General features: G+C 37.9%; 1 protein-coding gene across 1 annotated transcript in view; it reads left to right on the top strand.

Annotated features, from left to right (window-relative positions):
- Window positions 1-2,026: 2,026 nt before the first annotated feature.
- The window catches only part of LOC137502428 (glucose dehydrogenase [FAD, quinone]-like), a 40,208-nt gene continuing 24,524 nt past the window's right edge, over window positions 2,027-17,710 (top strand). Inside the window, exon 1 of the mRNA XM_068229531.1 lies at window positions 2,027-2,148. The gene's annotated coding sequence lies outside the window, so the exon portion shown is untranslated. The remainder of the gene's footprint in view (window positions 2,149-17,710) is intronic.

A 17,710-nucleotide genomic window follows, 5' to 3' on the forward strand; every position in this document is an offset into this window, starting at 1 on the left:
TATTTAATGGTTCTGTAAAAGTTCCTAGTATTGTTTATCTTGAACTCTTGCTTGATTTCTGTTAGTCTTATCTTAGCATGATTTTGGTTTTGGAATAGTATAATTCTTTATGTCTCCTTCTGGGTTTCAATGAAGACATCATTTCGCTTTTCTGAAAATTCTGGTCTTTCCATGCTTTTATGCGGAGTTCTAACGCCTTATCACAAGTATCGTTCCACCACTTACGCTTACATTTCCTCGGTGGCATGCTAGTGCACTTAGCTGGTTTTACAATTTCGTCTTTAAGTTATAACCAAGTAGTAGCATTTTTATCGAGGATATCGGCCAATGCTTGAGTTTTGCTTCAGAGTCTCTGGGTCTATTCTTGGGATTCGCCGTGATCTACATTTGGGTTGTGATCAGAGTACATGGTACTTGTCTTGACTTTTACGTTATTATCTCGTTTTGGTTTCTCTTTGTAATCGCCACATGGTCTATCCGAAATCCTCCTAAATGGATGTTAGGGGACCTCCAGGTTATTTTTTTTTTGCGGGCGTGCTAGAAGGTGAGTTGACATTAGCTTCAGATCGAAGGTTTCTCAGACGTTGATCATTCTCTATTTTAATGGCCATTTTATGGGCAGGGTAGAGTCCTACGGTGGTTTTTGCACTTCGTTCCTTCTTATATTTGTGCATTAAAATCTCCCATCAGAATACTGACAGGATGTACAGGAATTTTGGATGCTACTTCTTCTATTAGGTTCCAGAATTCTTCCACATTTTATGGGTCCTTTTGGTTGTAATTATTTGTAAGTGTGTGAGCATTGTTTAGTGAATGATTTGATTGCTAGCACTGATTATTTTCTTTTTTGGAAGTAGATGTGAAACTCAGAACTGAATTTATTATACTCCTCCTTACTGCAAACCCGGTGCCAAATTTTAATGGTCTGTTAAGGACAGGAACTGCTGGTTACTTTTCTATATTCTGTAGTTTCCTGACTCGAAGTGATTTTCATCCTATGTGTGGCTTCTTGAAGAGCTAACATTTGGATATTTAGTCTGTCCAATATGTCTGTTAATTGCTTTAATTCCTCAGTTTTAAGAAGCGTATTGGTGTTGAGGGTGCTAAGAAAATGCTTGCGTTTGGGACGAAGAGAATTCGGAGCTCCCCCAAAATCCGATGACAGAGAAAACCTAGTACAATCTCTAGCACCTGGGTTAGCTTCTTTGTCAGCTGACATTTCCATCACGCCAAAAGGTTGAAGGTAACGGGGAAGCAGCTAATTGTCGATCTCGATGTTACAACTAAGGTAATGAGACTTAGAAGTTGCCTCAAGATGAGTCTGTTAGGACCCCCTTATCCATCACCTGTGACGGGCCACGTGGGAGTATCACCTCTCCCCCTGCTTATTATTATTATTATTATTATTATTATTGAATCTTTTTTTTTTTTTGAAACGACACATGTCAAGATAGTGCCACAATTGAGTTAAGGAAAGTAATACAGTCTTTAAGTATAGATCTATCGTTTTGTGCAGAAACTACACACGTCACTACATTGCTTTATCCGGTAGCTCTGCCTGGTAATAATAGTTTGTTGGGGAAACAGCACTTGGCACTGACACTGTACGTTTTAAGTGGATATCTCCAAACTCAGATTTATTGACATGTGCTGTTTAAAAAAACGATTCTATTATTATTATTACAATATCTTCTTGGTTAAGAGCAGAATGGAGGGTAATGGTACTAAACGCGATTTTCTCAAATCTTACTTCAAGGTCCCGAAAGAAGTTCATCGCTTATTAGGTGACATGGAACGTGAATATCTTCGCCACTAGAATTACATATTGGTTTCCTTTGTGCTCTGTAAAGTAGAGGGCGTAAACGCAAGTTAAATGATAAATATTTATCAATTCAGCGGGAGATAGCTAGACAGAAGGAAGAAACCCATAACTCATGTTAGATAGGAATACACAGTCACCACGGTATTCAGATATATATAACCATTCTAGGCTGTTGGGAGCTTCCAGTAAAGTATCAACATTGAGGATTTAATGAAGTAGTTTTACGTTTTGTTACAATACTTCTTCATTTTGATTTATGGAGTAGGAAGAACGCGGTATTCACTTCCGTACGTCCAGAACGAATACCACAGTTCCACCTGTCTGCAGTGAGTACAATGATTGTTGATTTTTTAATTATTTAATTATTTATCTTCTCCTTTTTCACAATTTGATTTACGTCGCATCGGTACAGATAGGTCTTATGGCGACGAAGGGATAGAAGAGGGCTAGGAATGGCAAGGAAGCGATTGTAGCCTTAATTAAGGTACAGCGCCAACATTTGCCTGGTGTGAAAATGGGAAACCTCGGAAAACTATATTCAGGGGTGCCAACAGTTGGGGGGGGGGGTTCGAATGCACTATCTCCCGAATGTAAGTTGAAAGCTACGTAAACCAAACCACACTGCCACTTGATCGATTATCTTTTTATTAGCTGACTCAGAGAATCAGTGGTAGAGTTTAGGCCTCCGTATTCCAAGCTCCACAGAGGTAGTCAGAAAAGAAATCAATTTTGCACTCCAAATACTGTCATGTTGGCTCGTAAAACATTGTGTCATACAGTGCAACGAAACGACGAGGCTCTTAATTGAGACAGCTACTGATGACAGTAGACTATTTAAAAGTATTTCTTTTAAATATGCATACTTATACGCAATAAATATTTATTGAAAGATCCTTGGCAACACAATTGATCTTCTATATCCAACAACATTGATTTCAGCCGAAGATCAGTCAATATACTTTAGAGCCGGTTTCCCGAGGAGAGTAAAATGGAAAGTCAAAATTGATACGCAGGCAGTCTTAAGTGCGCCAAATCGAAATACCAGCGTATAATGGTTGAGGCCATGATCATGTTGTTATCAAAAGGAGAAAGATAAGGGAAAGGCATTGTCAATATTGGTAATCTAAGCCTTGAAACTGTCGACAGTTTCAAACACCTAGGGAGTGAATTAAAGCAAAATACAAGGCTGCACGTGTATATTAGTAAGAGGGTGTAACAGGACAATGCATTCTACCAGAATGTAAGAAATCTTGTTTGGAATAAGGAAGAACCGACGAAATGTAAGAAAGATAATGTACACAATGTATTATGACCTACGCGACAGAGACCTGGGCAGTGACAGGTAGGGAGGTGAGTAAAATTCAAGCGAGCTAAATGAAATACCTCAGAAGTATGATAGAAAAGTCAAGGAAAGACAGACTGAGGGACAAAGATGTGAGAAAGGAGGTCGGAATGGAGAAACTAAATGAGAGAATTGATGGGAGTAAACTAAGATGGTCTGAACGTGTAAGGAGGAATTGAGGAGAAAATAATTCCAAAACAGATTATGGAGAATTTATGCCTTTCAGCGTTCAGTCTGCAAGCCTCTGTGAATTTACTAAACGTCGCCACGATCCTCTATTTGCAACTAGTACTGTGGCCTCAATTTCAAAAATTATAACTCATAAACTTCATTCGATATTTCAACGGTTATTTTTTCATAAGTCGTATATCAAAACGAATAAGTCAAAAATATTTTCAGGCCAACTCGTAGCATAAATGTAGGAGCAGGAGTTCATTAACTGATTCCCGCTGATGGTCGTATTTCAAAACAGATTGCACAATCCCCGTTCTACTTATAAAGATCTTCAACTTTGGTCTTATGACTTATTGTCCTGTCTCGATTGTTGATACGTTATATAGCACTTAATTTCTCGACTATAATAAAATATTTCGAACTCCATTGTGAAAGGGTTTCTTTATTTTTAAAGGAAATTCCAAACACCAATTTTCACGTCCGTAACATCTCAGTTCTTGAGATATAAGTATCCTCATAAAGAGAATTCAACTCCTTCTTCACTTATTTTCGATATCCATCTTAAGTTGATTTTCCGAAAACCAAGGTACGAGTTTCTATATTTTAACAGGAGATTACAAAAGGCAATTTTCACGTCTGTAACATGTTAAGTTTATGAGATATACTGTAGATAAATTCATTTATGATGAGTGGTCAGCATTGAAGCCTTCGGTTCACAGGGTTCCAGGTTCGATTCCGGGCTGCGTCGGGGATTTTAATCGCTTATGATTTATTCTTCTGGCTCGGGGACAGGTTGTTTGTGTTTGTCCTAACACTCTCCTCTTCATATTCACACAACACACAACATTACCAACCACAAGAGAAACACGCAATAGTAATTATATCCCTACACATGGGGTTGGCGTCAGGAAAGGTATCCAGCCGTACAACAGTGTCAAATCCACATGTGAGCCACAGTTCGCACCCGCGACCCTACGGGTGTGGGAAAAGCGGTAGAAGAAGAAGGTACTCATTTTAAAAATTCACCCGTTTTTCATTATTTCACCCCTTTAAGTGGATTTTTTTAAAAAAGTGTGTTCATTTATTTTTAAAGGAGATTCCAAGTACTAATTGTAGCGTCTTTAACATCTTCAGTTTCTGAGATATATGTCTTCTCATATAAAGAATTCAATTCCTTACTCACATATTTTTACCCCTCTCCCCCTCGTTCCTTAAGTTGATTTTCTGAAAACAAAAATGTGTGTCCTTTTATTTTTAAAGGAGATAACAAATACCAATTTTCATGTCTGTAACATGTTAGGTTTTAGTGATATATTGTAGACTAGCAAATGTACCCGTGCTTCGCTACGGTATTGTACATTGTATACGGATTCCTCCGTCAATTAGTGTAAAGGCAGTGAGTAAGATTAAATTAAATCGCATGCCTCTTAGCGCTATCCTAGAAACAAAGTAGGAAGGTCAGAATACGTTGTTTCTGATTTAAAGTAGGCATTGGGGAAGTTTTGAGGATAATTCAAGGCCACATTTCCAACTGTCAATCAAAATCGAGTTCCAAAGATTTGATTATAATCGAGAAATTTAAGTGCTATATAACGTACCAGCAATCGAGACAGGACAATAAGTCATAAGACCAAAGTTGTTAATCTCTCCAAATAGAACGGGGATTGAGCAATCTGTTTTATAATACAACTTACCGTTTAGCCACCAATTATCGCGAAATTGAATCCGCATTTCGATATTTTCCAAGGCCGAAAATTATATATATAGCCTATGTATAGCTTGGAATTTTTCCTCAAAGAAAATAGTTTCCACGTTTCAGAATTAGCACTCGCATACATACGGAGTAATTAAGGAAGAAATTAATAGAAAATAGGATTATATCTGAGGACAGCCGGGTAGGACAAATATGTAAATACCAAGTGGATGCATTGGAAAATCAAATGTGCCTCTATAAATTATGAAGGTACGTGTTACGGATATAAGAAAGCGGTAACAGAGGAGAAATTTCGGCGCAGGGATTCTTAGGTAAACAGATAAGAACATGACTTATGAAGTTATTACTTCAGCTATTCGAGGACGGGTATAACCTCCAACTGGCCGACTGACGTCTCTCCTGCATTCTGCGCAAGAAACAACCACGAGTTTAGAGGAATGATGACGAAAATGGCAATATGCTACTTCCCTGCTGGCAAGCAGTTAGAAACGTTGCCATCGTAACCTGTAGGTTTGTTGTCGGTTTGTCGGTCACTCAATGCAGAGCATGATACCTGCAGAAAAAAGTAAATTTATCCGACATTTTAAGAGTAAGCTAACTTATGAACACAACAAAAGTTGTTCAAAATAAATGGACGTTCCACATGCAGTCCACAGATTTTATAGAATATCAATAGTATAAGAGAAAATGGAGGAAAATTGTCCAACGATTTTTAAATCATATACATATCAAAACCTTCCCCGGGATGAGTATACTCTAAATGTGACGCTTGGTCGAGGTCTATTCAGCCATTTCGCCGTGATGATGGAACAGACAAACAGAGAAGCAGACAGAGAGACACGAAAAATAAAAACCACAGATTCATTCTTGAATTGACCTAAAAGGGAAAAATATCTGAAAAATTGACAAAACAAACGAAATTACAAACAGCGGAGCCCCTGTTATTTATACAGATAATATTTCTGCTGTAGAATACTAGAGCTAACGTTGCCAGGGTTACGGCTTTTCATTTATTTATCCGGTTCCTATAGCAGGGGTAGTGTGGTGCCAATATCTCCATAACGGTTGGTTTTAGGAACTTAAAACATGGTTTTCGGGCTCGTAGGGCCCACCGAGTTTTATTCTTTTCGCCAAGGTGCTTACATTGAGATTTGTCCGACAAATTCGATATTTTTCCTATGTTAGCCTAGTATTTTTATATCTCCCCCGTGCCCCCCCCCACCTCGAATTGTTTTGAAAATAAAATACAGCCCATGTCCCTCAGGGATAAGGAATATTTACATTAGTAAAATGATTTTTAGTATCAGTCCAGTAGTTCCTTAGATTAACCATTATATACAAACAAAGTTTACCTCGTTATATATTAGCACTAGCTGTTACCCACGGCTTCGCTCGCCAGGATTTGGTAAGTTGATAACAATTAATTGTTCCTCAGTACTGCACTACGACATTATCTGAAATTGCCTAAAGTATAAAAACTCACCGAAAAATTGCATTTCATTTACTCCAGAACCTTTTTGTAAACCACGTTTGTGGCATTGCCGTCTGGGGCTAAGATGACCAGGCTACAGGCAGAACTAAATCTGGAACATGTGACATGGAACCCGACCCGTGAGAAACAGTCTCCTTTTAAGTCGGAAAAAATAGGGTTTCATTATTCCTAAAGGAGATTCCAAATACCGATTTTCACGTCTGTAACATCTTAGGCTTTGAGAGATAAGTTTCCTCATAAAGAGAATTCAACTCCTTCTTCACTTATTTTCGATCTCCAGCGTAATTTGATTTTCCGAAAAGAAGTACGTGTTTCTTTATTTTTAAAGTGGATTACAAATACCAATTTTCACGTCTGTAACTGTTAAGTTATGAGGTACACTGTATATATACTCATTTTAAAAAGTGACCCACTGTTTGGCTGAGTGGACAGCGTTGAGGCCTTCGGTTCACAGGGTTCCGGGTTCGATTTCGCGCTGGGTCGGGGATTTTAATCGCGTGTGATTAATTCAACTGGCTCGGGGAGAGGTTGTTTGTGTTTGTCCCAACACTCTCCTCTTCATATTCACTGAACACAACACATTATCAACCACAACAGGAACACGCAATAGTAATTACATCCCTACACACAGGGTTGGCGTCAGGAAGGGCATCCAGCTGTAAAGCAAGGTCAAATCCACATGTGTGACACAGTTCGCACCCACGATCCCACATGTGTGAGAAAAGTGGTAGAAGAAGAAGATAATCATTTTAAAAAATTCACCCGCTTTTTTTATTATTTCACCCCCTTAAGAGGATTTTTTAAAAATGTGTTCATTTATTTTTAAAAGAGATTCCAAGTACCAGTTTTAACGTCTTTAACATCTTCAGTTTCTGAGATATATGTATCCTCATATAAAGAATTCAACTCATTCCTCACTTCTTTTCACCCCCCCCCCCAAGTGGATTTTCTGAAAACGAATATTGGTGTTCTTTTATTTTTAAAGGGGATTCTAAATATCAGTTTTCATGTCTGCAACATGTTAGGTTTTTGTGATATATTGTAGAAATCTCGCTGCTATAAGAATACTGAAGCTGACGTTGCCATGGTTACGATAGTTCATTTCTTTATCCGATTCCTAGAGCAGGATTAGTGTGCTGCTAATATGTCCATAACGATTGGTTTTAGGGCCTTAAAACATGGTTTTAGGTCCCGTAGGGCATACCGAGTTTTGTTCTTTGCGTCAAGAGGCTTAAAATGAGCTTTGTCTCGTCCTTGAACGACAAATTCGATTTCGCCTATATTAGCCTATTATTTTTATATATCTCGCTTCGTCGTCACCCCATCGAATTGTTTTGAAAATAAAATATAGCCCATGTTACTCACTGGCAATGTAGCTTTCTATAGGTGAAGTAATTTTTAAAATCGGTTCAATAGTTTTTGAGTCTATCCGTTACAGACAAATATACAATATTTTCCTCGTTATAATAGTAGTATAGATAGAGAAATAACTATTCAACAGACTGCATATTTGCATAAAAGACGAAATATGGAAGTATCATAGGGTCGCTTTTTCCTGAGGACGTTCTCTTTAAAATTTCGCACTTAAATAATAATTCATAGAAACTAAGTAAATAAATTAATTAATAATAAAAACTAACACCGTATTAAAAATGTTCAAAAATCTTGGACTTTTCATGTAGTACAGGCCTCACTCAATAGATGTACCATTTTAACCACATACCACCCCTCCTACCACACTTTTAAAATGTCTGACAGTACCAGGGGTCCAAACGTGGCAGGTAATAGTGCAACAGGTACGCTACGTAGGCGGACGATGCGATGAAATGCATGGAAAGGGACAACATAGCTACAATAAATTTCTTCTCGCGTTAACAAAGATCGACATGGGAAAGTGGGGATTCACCTGCCAGTCCATACTATGCGACTGAATTTCACTTCTATTTCGACTTCTTCTCTCACATCTTCGTTTCTCAATCTGTCTTTCCCTTGCTTTTTCTGTCATACTTCTTCGATATTTCATTTCGCTGGCTTCAAGTCTAAGTTCCTCCCTGTCTGTCACTGTCCGGGTCTCAGCAGCATAGGTCATTATGGGTGCATAATACATTAGCTCGCCAATATCCATGAATATAATGAATTCAAGTGAATACTTATTTTTGACTCTTGTGTGAAATGTGATCCTTTTTTGTATGAGTGGAATGATTTAAGAGTGTAGTGACAGACGAGGGTTAAAATTACACCTAATTTTCTTACATACATAATATATGTATATATATACATCTTCATTATAGACTGTGTGCCTTTCAGCGTTCAGTCTGCAAGCCTATGTGAATTTACCAAACACCTCCAAAATCCTCTATTAGAAACTAACTGTATGACCTTGTTTAGTTCCATACCTCTTACGTTCAGTCCAATTCCCAACGTTCGCATTGAAATTGCCCATTAACATTATCCTATCCTTGATGTTGACGCTGATTACCATGTCACACACCTTTCGTGAAATTTCTTAACTTCGTCCTTTTTGCACCCTCATACGGTGAATCTAATGAAACAATTAATTTTCGTCCTAATTCCTCCAACTGCAAAATATACGTAGCACAGTCGTTAAGTTCTGAGACTGAGCGCATGATGGCGCTGTGGTGCACTATAGCACATAGGTGGCGCCGTGGTATGGTACCATGTCAGTTAGTCTCTCGTCCCTGCAAGAGACTTTTGAGTGCATGCACTGGAAGCAGACGTACGGTCGTTGTTGTGACGGTGATTTGAATGCGCCCGGTGAACCTTGACATGTCACAGTTTGAGCAAAGGGTAAACATCAAGTTCTGCCTGAAATTAGGCAAAAACGCTGCCGAAACGTTTGAAATGATGCAGCAGGTTTACGGTGAAGGCGCATTGAGTCCCAGTGTTGTGTTTAGGTGGCGCCGTCGTTTTGTGCAAGGATGGGATGGGGTCGGCCACAAACAGTTCGAACGGAAGGCAAGATCCAAGAAGTTACAACGAACGTTGGTGCGTGCAAACCTCTCTCCATCGGTAGACGACCTCGCAGCAGCAACAGGGGTCAACCATAGTACTTGCCACAAAATTCTGACGGATAACCTCAACATGTCTCGTGTTACCCAGCACAGTGTGCCACAAATCCTCTCGCAAGATCAACGCGATGATCGCATGATGATTTGTGGTGACCTTGTCAGTAGCGCTGACGATGATCCGAGGTTTCTCAACCGGATAATAACTGGAGATGAAAGATGCTTTTTTTTTTCCTTTCGGCGGTGCCTCCAGCAGCTATACCAACGTTGGGAAACGTGGATAATGGCTAACGGCGACTATTTTGTGGGTGAATGTATTTCTGTGTAGGTGTACGCCATGTAATACAGCATTGTGTGCAACACGCAGAGTCGTGTGGATGCCTATCCTCCAGGCGTCAAGTCTCAGTATTTAATGACTGTACCACGTATATACATCGCGTAATGTTAGGCAATTATTCTAGATTTAATATAAAATCTTTTATTCTCAAAGATGATCTGAAATATTCCACTAAAGTAGTAAATCATTTAGAGCTTGGTTATCGTACAATCCAAAATTTCTAACATTTTTAATATATATATTAAATGATTAGAGTGAATGAATACAAGAACAAATATTGTAATCATATGACACAATATGATAACGACAGATACGAAATACTGAGTCATGACTTGAGAATAATATAATAAAGTATGATAAAATGTTTACCCTGCCGTTATAAATAAAATTGTATAAGATGAAACTTAATGTGAGTTAACCTGATAATCGAGCAACGTAGATAGTGTTCAGGCTTGTCGATTTTTGAAACCAGCGGTCCGTTCAAGTATGATCACTTGGAATATCATACTTCTTCAAGGTGCTAGTTGGAAGAGTGTTACATCATTTCCTGTACCTCACCTATGGAGCTACATGATCCAGGACCTAAACCTTGTCCATTTACACGTATGTTTCTAGTCAGTTAACATAAACTCGTGTCGTAATCTCGAGTTTATGCAGCAGGTGAGCTGCATGTACCGTTTTAACCACATGCCAGTCCTCCTACCAATTTTTAAATATCTGACAGTTTGGGGAATCGAACCCGAGTGTCCGAAGGCGCAGGTAATAGCTCTAACGGTTACGCTACGAAGGTGGACAATGCGATAATTCAGTGAACGAGGCAACGTAGTTATAATAAATTCATTCTCACGTTAACAAAGAGCAACATGTGAAGTAAGGGATTCACCTGCGACTCCACACCATGCGCTGAAGAGCAACCCATAAACCGTCTCCAAGTCTGCAAGTTGTGCCCAAGGCATGCTCTCTCCAGAACCGCGTTTATACTTCCAAGGAAGTGTGCGAATTGGCTAGATATTGGTGACACTTCACTTAATTTTTATTTGTTTACGGTAGGCCCATATGACGTGATGTTAACATGTTACTAGAAATGATTCATTCTTGTAGTACGAAATTTTAGATGCATTTACGTTACCTTTTAATATTTCTGGAACTATATGTTATGTGATCGGGATCAGGTAGTTTTCCGTTGCTTTTCTCACGGAGGCAGAAATTGTTATTACATATCAGTCTGCCAAACTACTGAACTTCACTCACGAACAGATGCTTTGAGCGACACCATTCATAACCGCGACTGGCTGCATAAGAAATGGCATTACTAATGTAATTCATAACTTAGTCACCTTCACATTGTCAACTAACTTTAGTGCTTTTTTAAAAAGAGGTTATTTTGAATGAAACTGGGGTAATATTTTCAACACTTTTTGGTAATTTTACAGTTAAGAATTGGTAACCACGTAATTCAAGCTGGGATACCAGTAGTTAACTCTGTACCTGTGCCTACCTACAATTTACATAAAAATCAGTCTGCGGTGATAAGAATCGAGGGATTTGAAAAAGAAGCAGTAATCCAGAAAGGAGTGGGGCAAGGCTGAAGGTTCTCCTCTCTTTTCCGGTGTTTATATAGAACAGGCAGTAAAGGAAATCAAAGATGAATTTGGAAAGGGAATTAAAATCCAAGTAGAGGAAATCAAAACCCTGATATTTCGCGATGATATTGTTATTTTGTCCGACACTGCAGAATAACTGGAGAAATCGCTGAATGGCATGGATAGAGTCCTGGGGAAGAAGTAAAAGATAAAAGTAAATACGTCAAGAAACAAAAGTACCGAGCTCGATAGCTGCAGTCGCTTAAGTGCGACCAGTATCCAGTATCCGGGAGATAGTAGGTTCCAACCCCACTGTCGGCAGCCCTGAAGATGGTTTTCCGTGATTTCTCATTTTCACACCACGAAAATACTGGGGCTGTACCTTAATTAAGACCACGGCCGTTTCCTTCCCAGTCCTAGCCTTTCCTGTCCCATCGTCGCCGTAAAACATATCTGTGTCGGTGCGACGTACAGCCAATAGCAAAAACAAAAGTATTGAAATGCATTCGAAAGAATTCAGGTGATACAGGAAATATTAGATTAGGAAATGAAGTCTAAAAGAAAGTAGATTAATATTGTTACTTGGCTAGTGAAATAACTAACGATGCCAGAAGTAAGGAGGACATAAAATACAGACTGGCTCAAGCTAGGAAGGCCTATCTAAAAAAAAAAAAAAGAAACTTGCTCACTTCGAACATTGATATAGAAAGTTGTTTGAGCTTGGCATTGTTTGAAAGTGAAACATGGACGTTAACTCACTCAGAAAGAAAGAGAATATAAGCTTTAGAAATGTGGTGTTACAGAAGAATACTGATGGTGCGATGGATAGATCGAATCACGAATGAAGTGTTACTGAATCGAATTGGTGAGAGGAGATACATCTGGCTAAATTTGACGAGAAGAAGAAATAATATAATAGGATACGCCTTAAGACACCCACGACTTGCTCAGTTGGTTTTTGAGGGAAGTGTGGACCAAGATATGAATATGACAAGCAGATTAGAGGAGATGTAGGATGCAGTAGCTACGTAGAAAAAACAGGTTAGAACAGGACAGCTTGACATGGAGAGCTATATCAAACCAGTCTATGGACTGATGACTAAAACAACAACAACATGCTATAATTCTGACACAATTTATTAACTCCTTGCGTTAAATATATTCATTTTCGTGGAAAGATATGCATTGAACAACGTGACTGGAATTAATAAAATCCCTCTTTAATATACTATATAGCAGCGTTTACACTTTAGACGAAATTTTACGGCTGGAAAGAAATTTTGAAATTTGAAAGTATAGATTAAAATTTCAGGCGTAGGTCCAGAGTTTATCACTGGTATCTCAGCTTGAATAACGGGGTTAACAATTCTTAACAGTAAAATTACCCACCAGTGTAGAAAACATTGCACGATATTCATCTAAAATAACCTCTATTAAATAAAACAGTAGAGTTAGTCGACAAAGTGAAAGTGACTGACTTATGAGCAATGCTAGTAATGTCATTCTTTATGCAGCTAATCCCTGTTATGAATGGTGTGAATATGTCGCTCTATAGATCGGTCAGTGCATGAATTTCAGTTGGGTAGGCAGACTAATATGTAATAACAACGTCTGATTTCGTGAGGAAAGCAAGGGGAAACTACCTTATGCTCTGCAGTCAATGACCGTATCCTCGCAAACGTACAGTTATTTGAAGAATTCATAAGAGGAGAAAGCCCCACCTATTGTACCTGAACACAGAGGTAACCTGAGGTAGAACATTTCCTTTTTGTGCTCCCTGTCTGTCTATAAGTCAGTCTGTCTGCCTGCCTGTCTGTCTGATTATCTACCTGTTTGCATATTTCTAAAAGTGGTAAACTGCTTGACTTGTTTCAACAAAACTACGTATTTGGATTCTACTCACTCAGAATTGTATTGTCATGTGCATATGATGTCATGGTAATCACATGTAGTTGGTATTTATAGGAAAACTAGCAAGATACCCGTGCTTCGCTACGGTATTATACTGAAATTTATAATTGAATGCTTATTGTTTTAGATATATAATCCGCCGAAATTTGTGATCTGACTCGTTTTCGGCAAGAATCCACCAAAATTCCCGATCTGACTCGTTTTCTATTAGATAACGGCGTGTCTCCTCCCATTTTTCAATCTTCCTTTCCAGCAATCGATTTCGTACTTCCCGGGCTAGGCTCAGGTATTCCTCCCGGTCAGTTGGGTCCGTAAATCTTTGCCATCTTTTCCTATAATCATTTTTAATATGGATAAAATCCTTCAGAAGATACGGCGTGGTGTCATATTGGGTGCCTTGGCGGCACTGAACACGCGGCCGGACTGCATTCTTAGTCATTAGCCGTCCAGGAGCCGTTTCCAGCGCGGTCAGCACATTTGACGACGGTCCGGAACATTATTATTATTATTATTATTATTATTATTATTATTATTAATATTATTATTATTATTATTATTATTATTATTATTATTATTACTATTATGTGTAGCTGGAATGGTTGATGACAGGGAAAACCGGAGTATCCGGAGAAAAACCTGTCCCGCCTCCGTTTTGTCCAGCACGAATGTCACATGGAGTGACCGGGATTTGAACCACGGAACCCAGCTGTGAGAGGCCGGCGCGCTGCCGCCTGAGCAACGGAGGATCCTTATAAGTACATTAATAACAGTAAAATCAATTGGTCTCACCTCCTTCTACACCCCACCGCCGTTAAGTTTATTTACCGCCCCCCCCCCACAAAAAAATTAAAAGAAGGCTTGTTTCTTTATGTTTAAGTAAGATTCCAAACACCAATGTTCACGTCTATTACCTTTAGTTTTGAGGTATAAGTATCCCCATAAAAGTAATTTACTTTTTTCATTTCATTTCACACTACTCTCCCCCCCCCCCACCTAAGTGAACTTTCCAGCAAAAATACTTGTTTCTTTAATAGTAAAGGATCTTCTAAATACCAATTATCACGACTCTAAATTCCTCAGTTTTTGATTTATGTGTCCTCATGAAAGGAATTCGACTCCTTTACACTCCCGCCCTCCAAGATGGTTTCCCGCCCAAAACGCGTTTTTCTTTGTTTTTAAAGGAGATCCAAATACGAATTTTCACGTCTGTAACAACTTTAGTTTTTATTAGATGTATGTATTCTCATACAATTAAGCCAATTAATTTTTCAATTCTTTCATCCCCCCCCCCGCTTCATTGGATTTTAAGAGAATACGTGTTTCATTACCTTTAAAACAGATTGAAAATATCAAATTTCACGTCTGTAACATCTTCATTTTTGATATATCAGTAGCCTAATTAAAAGAATTCAACACCATTTTCAGTCACTTTTACCGCCCCCCCCCCCTCCGCCAAAGTGATATTTCCGAAAACTAAAAATACACGTTTCTTTATGTTTAATAGAGATAAAAAATACCATTTTTCACTTCTGTAACATGTTAAGTTTTTTTAGATATACTGTAAAAATTCTCATTTTAAAATTTCACCCCTTTTGAGTTCCCCTTAAGTGGAGTTTCCAAAAACAAATCACCTATGTTTCTTTACATTTACAGGAGATTTGAAACACCCACTTTTTACGTCTGTAACATTTTACGTTTCCAACATATTCTGTAGATATAGTCTTTCAAAAAATTCACCCCAATTTGTCACTCCTGTTTAACCGCCATTAATTGGATTTTCCAAAAACTAAAAAAATACGTGTTTCTTTATTTTTAAAGGAGATCCCATATACAAATTTTCAGTTCTGTAATATCTTTCGTTTCTGACATATATGTATCCTCATTAAAGGCATTCAACCCATTTTTCACCCTTTTACACCCCTCCTATTGGGATTTACAGGAAACAAAAAAAATACGTGTTCCTTTATTTTTAGAGGAGATTCCAACTACCAATTTTTACATATGTAAATTTTAAAGTTTTAAGATGTAGACACACTCATTTTAAAAAATTCACCCCCCCTTTTCACCCCCCAATACTTGGATTTTCCAAAAACGAAAAAATATGTGTTTCTTTACTTTTAAAGTAGATTACAAATACCAATTTTAAGGTCTGTAATATTTTCAGGTTCTGAAATATAAGTAGCCTCGTTAAAGGCATTCAACCCATTATTCACCCTTTTACACCCTTCTTATTGGGATTTTCCGAAAACAAAAGAATACGTGTTTCTTTATTTTTAAAGGAGATTCTAAATAATAATTTTTACATCTATAAACTTTAAATGTTTTGAGATATAGATACACAAATTTTTAAAAATCACCCCCTTTTCACCCCCCCCCCCCCCAATTAATTGGATTTTCCAAAAACAAAAAAATACGTGTTTCTTTTTTAAACGAGATCCCAAACATCAATTTTCAGGTCTGTAATATCTTCAGGTTCTGAAATATAAGTAGACTCATGAAAGGCATTCGACCCCTTCTTCAACCTTTTCCACACTTCCTATTAGGATTTTCCGAAAACAAAATATACGTGTTTCTTTATTTTTAAAGGAGATTCTAAATACCAATTTTCACATCTATAACCTTTAAAAGTTTTGAGATATAGATACACTCATTTTAAAATATTACCCCCTTTTCCCCCCTCCCTTAATTGGATTTTCCAGAAACAAAAAAATACGTGTTTCTTTATTTTTAAAGGAGATCCCAAACACCGATTTTCAGGTCTGTAATATCTTCAGTTTCTGAGATATAAGTAGCCTCATTAAAGGCATTCAACCCTTTTTCCACCCCTTTTCACTCCTCCTATTGCGATTTTCCGAAAACAAAAAAATACGTGTTTCTTTATTTTTAATGACGATTCTAAATACCAGTTTTTACATTTGCAAACTTTAAAAGTTTGGAGATATAGATTCACTCATTTTAAAAATTCACCCCCTTTTCACCCTCCCATTAATTGGCTTTTGCAAAAACAAAAAAATACGTGTTCCTTTATTTTTAAAAGAGATCAAAAGTACCAATTTTCAGGTCTGTAATTTCTTCAGTTACTGAGATATAAGTACCGGTATCCTGATTAAAGGCATTCAACCCCTTTTTCACCCCTTTTCACCGCTCCTATTGGGATTTTCTGAAAACAAAAAAATACGTGTTTCCTTATTTTCAAAGAAGATTCTAAATACCAATTTTTACATTTGTAAACTTTTAAAGTTTTGAGATATAGGTGCACTCATTTTAAAATTTCACCCCCCCCTTTTCACCCCCTTAGCAACGGAATATCCAAAAATTCTCTCTTAGCGAGCACCTACATCTTAATATGAATGTATCCCCAAAATTTCATTTCATTATGTCTAGTAGTTTTGGCTCGGCGATGATGAATCAGTCAGTCAGTCAGTCAGGACAAGCTATTTTATATATATATAGATTATTCTCAGATATTTTCGTTAACATTAGGTCTACAAAATAATGACAGTATACAACAAACATTTACGAATACTTTATTTCAGTTCCTTTATGCCATGTACGTATTTATCGTACGACGGATAATAACGTAGATGATTACGGAAACTGAAGTCCCGTGTGATATTCCGTGCATGTAATTTCATGGTGGGAAAGGGGAAGAACTCAAGAGCCATTTTACTCTTTTCGATAGGACAGATATTAAGAGAGGTATCACCAATGTCAGAGCGCCACGTCAGTGGTCAGAGATACAATATGCAGTCCGAGAACCACGGAGAATCAAAATCATTTTCTCTCGACTTTGTTCAACCTCATCATATTACACGTTACTGCCAAGCGCCTTCGAACGAAAATACCATTTTAGCATGTCGTAACATGTAATGCACTGCAAATGTCCGTGCGACGAAAGGGTACAAGTGCTAGTACTCAATATATATCTAATGAAATTAAGTGTGCGTATCATATAAATAAAGTTGTAGGAGGTCCGCTTTCTGTAATGTCCTTTACTTTACCATATTTTTATATATTTACCCATTTCAGGTCAACTCATGATCATATTAGTAGTTTTTGGCTTACGTGATTGTTCGTTTCTTTGTCTGTTTCTTCCACCATCACGGAGAAACGGCTGAATAGATCTCGACTGAACTTCACATTTAGAGTCTAATTATCCGGGAGCAGGTTTGGATTTGCATACGATTTAAAATCGCTGAATAGACTGGGGGTTTATAGGAAGACCAGAAGAGGTTTCTCAATTTTCTCTTGCACTATCAAATCAATCACTACTTTTCGGGCAGTCGCCTAGGTGGCACATTCCATGTCT

The sequence above is a fragment of the Anabrus simplex genome, chromosome 1 (genome assembly GCF_040414725.1).
Source record: "Anabrus simplex isolate iqAnaSimp1 chromosome 1, ASM4041472v1, whole genome shotgun sequence".
Taxonomy (NCBI): domain Eukaryota; kingdom Metazoa; phylum Arthropoda; class Insecta; order Orthoptera; family Tettigoniidae; genus Anabrus; species Anabrus simplex.